The sequence below is a fragment of the Aethalodelphis obliquidens genome, unplaced genomic scaffold, assembly GCF_003676395.1.
Source record: "Aethalodelphis obliquidens isolate GAN/ISIS:26980383/991018 unplaced genomic scaffold, ASM367639v1 scaffold576, whole genome shotgun sequence".
In the NCBI taxonomy this organism is placed as follows: domain Eukaryota; kingdom Metazoa; phylum Chordata; class Mammalia; order Artiodactyla; family Delphinidae; genus Aethalodelphis; species Aethalodelphis obliquidens.
Window position 1 is genome coordinate 5,619 of NW_020838488.1, and position 5,032 is coordinate 10,650.

The 5,032-nt window shown below is 38.3% G+C and overlaps 1 long non-coding RNA gene across 1 annotated transcript; it reads right to left on the reverse strand.

Annotated features, from left to right (window-relative positions):
* Window positions 1-935: 935 nt before the first annotated feature.
* On the reverse strand, window positions 936-4,277 carry LOC113616823 (uncharacterized). Its single transcript, XR_003431421.1, has 3 exons — window positions 4,228-4,277; window positions 3,186-3,281; window positions 936-2,012 (listed from the first exon to the last, which is right to left on the reverse strand). It is a non-coding gene; the product is annotated as an uncharacterized LOC113616823 (long non-coding RNA).
* Window positions 4,278-5,032: the final 755 nt, after the last annotated feature.

A 5,032-nucleotide genomic window follows, 5' to 3' on the forward strand; every position in this document is an offset into this window, starting at 1 on the left:
GGCCATCACCAAAAATCTAGAAACAATAAATGCTGGAGAGGGTGTGGAGAAAAGGGAACACTCTTGCACTGCTGGTGGGAATGTGAATTGGTTCAGCCACTATGGAGAACTGTATGGAGGTTCCTTAAAAAGCTACAAATAGAACTACCATATGACCCAGCAATCCCACTACTGGGCATATACCCTGAGAAAACCAAAATTCAAAAAGAGTCATGTACCAAAATGTTCATTGCAGCTCTATTTACAATAGCCCGGAGATGGAAACAACCTAAGTGCCCATCATCGGATGAATGGATAAAGAAGATGTGGCACATATATACAATGGAATATTACTCAGCCATAAAAAGAAACGAAATTGAGCTATTTGTAATGAGGTGGATAGACCTAGAGCCTGTCATACAGAGTGAAGTAAGTCAGAAGAGAAAGACAAATACCGTATGCTAACACATATATATGGAATTTAAGAAAAAGAAATGTCATGAAGAACCTAGGGGTAAGACAGGAATAAAGACACTGACCTACTGGAGAACGGACTTGAGGATATGGGGAGGGGGAAGGGTGATTTGTGACAAAGCGGGAGAGAGGCATAGACATATATACACTAACAAACGTAAGGTAGATAGCTAGTGGGAAGCAGCCGCATAGCACAGGGATATCAGCTCGGTGCTTTGTGACCGCCTGGAGGGGTGGGATAGGGAGGGTGGGAGGGAGGGAGACGCAAGCGGGAAGAGATATTGGAACATATGTATGTGTGTAACTGATTCACTTTGTTATAAAACAGAAACTAACACACCTTTGTAAAGCAATTATACCCCAATAAAGATGTTACCAAAAAAAAAAAAAAAAAAAGAAAATATATAGGTGAAATGTAAAAGGGTTGGAATAGATATACCATAACAGTAAAAACAAAACAAAACAACACGTGGCTAAGAAAATATCAGAAAAAAATTACATTTTAAGACGAAAATTTTTACTAGCGACAAAGACATTTTAAAATGATAAAATGATAATTCCATCTAGAATGCATAATAATTATAAACTTATATGCACCTAACAACAGGACTTCAAAATACAATGAGGCAAAATCGGCACAACAGAAAAGAGAAACAGACAGTTCTACAATAATCGTTGGATACTTTAATACCCTTCTTTCAATAGCAGAACAGACAGAAAATCAACAAGAAAATAAAAACCTTGAACAGCATTATCAATCAAGTAGACCTAACAGCCATCTATAAAACATTCCACCCAACAGCATCAGAATATACATTCTTTTCAAATGCACATGGATATACTATATGCTAGGCCATAAAACAAATTTCAGTACATTTTAAAGGACATAAACAATACAGAGAGTGCTCTCAGATGACAACAGAATGCAATAAGAAATCGTTAACAGAAAGAAATTTGTTGAAAATCACAAATGGAAATTAAAGAATGTATTCCTAAATAATTCATGGGTCAAGTAAGAACTCATAAGGGGAATTAGAAATAATTTGAGATGAATTAAAATGAAAGTATAACATATGAATACTTGATTGGTCCCACATACTCTTCTGAAAAGCAGAGGGGTTAGACAAAGAGATCTAAATTAATTAAAAAATCATTTATTATTCTGGGAATAAAAAGAACTGGGCTTAGTCTCAGTTTTGCCTTTATCTTTGTGTCTGTTGATTATCTTGGAATAGTCATTACATAGTCAAAATACAGTTGCCAGCTCAGGAATCAAATACTGTCATCTCTAGGGCTACCATAACAAGATACCACAAACTTGTTAGCTTAAAAGAACAGAAATTTATTTTATCACAGCTCTAGAGGCCAGAAGTTCAAACTCAAAGTGTTGAGAGGGCCATGTTCTTTCTGACGCCTCAAGGGGAGGATCCTTCTTTGTCTTAACCAGATTCTGGTGGTGGCCATCAATCACTGGTGTTGGCAGTTTCTTGATTTGCAGCTGCATCACTCTGGTCTCTTTCACTGTTGTCACATGGAATTGTCTCTGTGTGTTTCTGTCTCTGGAAACAATTTGAATAGAAATTTCTATTTTTAAAAAACAAACTGTTGATTATTATGCTCTATTTAGATACTTCCTATAACCCACACCCACCTCCATTTCCCCATATATATTTGAGAAGGAAAGAGGAACTCCTCTGAGCTATCATATTGGAAAGAATTAATAATACAATGTTTTACTAGAGATGCCTCTTATCTAAAATATTTGAATTAAATATAAAATCTGGGGAAATTATCACCCAGTTTCCCTCCTCTAGAGGCATGTTCTAAATGATAGACAGCAGAATATTTTATACCCATGAGGTTTGCTGACATTATTGATTTGGTCCAGGATCTGTATTTTCTCTCTAAAGAAAACAGTATTCTCTCTTTACTTTCTTTAATATATAATGTTGGTGTCTTAAGTTTATTGTCAGAGAGGATGCTTATATTTTAAATGGTTTGGTTGTATTTCACCAGTATTATTACAAGATAGTCAAACAATGGCTGGGCTCCAGGATAGACCTCGGTCCCTTTGTTCCACTGGGATACTGATCTGAAAGCCACTGTTTTCTTATATTCCAAAGACCAAATAAATAAAACAAATAAATAAACAAACAAAAAACAAGTCAATGAAACTATTTTAAAACCAACTCTCTTTTCTTCCTCATCCATGTTAATTCTCTTCTACCTAAAATTGCTTCCTGGAAGTGATTTTTATGTTTCTTAGAGCTTCTTTAGTATATATATCCACACTAATGCATATAAAACTGTGCCTTGTAGATCTTATATTTTTCCATTTGAATAACTATTTTCTCATGTCATATAGAGTTTATCCATTGTCCTAGATATGCATTTTTCCTGTGTATTTGAGCATCATAGGCAGATAAATTCTACTCTTGAAAATGTTAACTGGTCACTGAGACACAGAAAGCTATTATTCTTACCAGTTTTCAATAGTGAATAGATTCTGTAGGGGTGGAATTTTAAGATGTAAGTATACTGTTTTTCTACACTCAAATTCCGTTCCCCTTATCATAGAAATTGACCAGTGAAGTGTGCTCCTGACTTTTCAGAATCCGTGTACATATAATCCATTAGGGTATTAGATATAACATTGGTCAGAAAAGCATACTGTGAAACGTTTCTTTTATTTAAACTCCCACTATTTTCACTACATGGTTTCAAGATTTTACTTCATTATTGTCCTCTGGTGGTGGGCTCTGTGAACTGCATATTTACGGGTCTGGAGCACATATCTTCCCGGAGGTATACAACTCCTCAGGTACCAGCTAAAGAGTAGATGATAAGAAGCATTCAGATTTATTAAAACTCATTAAGAATATCAGTAACCTGACTGTTGTTTCTAAAAATATAAAATATTTATCCTTCTGTTGTCAAACAACCGTATTTCATGAAAAGAAGTATAAATCCTTTTTTGCTTGCAATAGAAGAACTATAATTGAAGATATTCTTCATTTGGACCAAATACCTTCTCTGAAAATATAAGTTAAAATAGGAGTTGAAATTTCCAAAATATTCTTTAGGAAATAAAACTCCACATATAATTTCAAATTATAATTTAATTTTACCTTAAATTTAAATATCTATATTGAATTTAATTTAAGGAAGGAAGAAAGAAAGAAGAAAAGAAGGAAAGAAAGAAAGAAAGGACGGAGGGAGGGAGGGACGGTGGGAGGAAGGAAGGGAGGAGGGAAGGAAGAAAAAGGAAAGAAAGAAAGAAGATAAAGTAAAATAAAGTTATTAAATTAAAAAATACTTATTATAAAAAAAATTAAGAAAAAAACGAAAGGATAGAACCTTTGGATAAATGGTGGAAGCAAAGCTATACAGACAAAATCTCATACAGAAGCATACACTTAGAAACTCACAAAAAGAGGAATAGGGGAAAAAATGATAAATCTTGCTCTCAAAGTCCACTTCCTCAATTTGGGATGATTCTATGTCTAAATGAGGGAAGGAAAGAAGGAAGGAAGGAAGGAAAGAAAGAAAGAAAGAAAGAAAGAAAGAAAGAAGGTAAAGTAATATAAAATAAAGTTATTAAAATAAAAATAATTATTAAGAAAAAAATTTTTTAAAAAAACAGACGGATAGAACCCTAGGAGAAATGGTGGAAGCAAAGCTATACAGGGAAAATCTCACAGAGAAGCATATACATACACGCTCAGAAAAAGAGGTAAAGGGGAAAAAATGATAAATCTTGCTCTCAAAGTCCACCTCCTCAATTTGGGATGATTCGTTGTCTATTCATGTATTCCACAGATGCAGGGTACATCAAGTTGATTGTGGAGCTTTAATCCGCTGCTTCTGAGGCTGCTGGGAGAGATTTCCCTTTCTCTTCTTTGTTCTCACAGCTCCCAGGGGCTCAGGTTTGGATTTGGCCCCGCCTCTGCGTGTAGGTCGCTGGAGGGCGTCTGTTCTTCACTCAGACAGGACGGGGTTAAAGTAGGAGCTGATTCGGGGGCTCTGGCTCTCTCAGGCCAGGGGGGAGGGAGGGGCACCGAGGGCAGGGCAAGCCTGTGGCGCCACAGGCCGACGTGACTTTGCACCAGACTGAGGCTCACCATGCGTTCTCCCGGGGAAGTTGTCCCTGGATCCCGGGAACCTGGCTGTGGCGGGCTGCACAGGCTCCCCGGAGGCGGGGTGTGGATAGTGACCTGTGCTCGCACACAGGCTTCTTGGTGGCGGCAGCAGCAGCCTTAGCGTCTCATGCCCGTCTCTGGGGTCCGCGCTTTTAGCCACGACTCGCGCCCGTCTCTGGAGCTCCTTTAAGCAGCGCTCTTAATCCCCTCTCCTCGCGCAGCAGGAAACAAAGAGGGAAGTAAAAGTCTCTTGCCTCTTCGGGAGCTCCAGATCTTTTCCCGGACTACACCCCCCCCCCCACCCCCACTGCGCTCCGACTAAAGCCCGATCCTCAGCTTGCAGCCCCGCCTGCCCCCGCGGCTGAGCAGACAAACCTCTCGGGCTGGTGAGTGCCAGTTGGCACCTATCCTCAGGGGCTTAGTTGCTCCACGGCATGTGG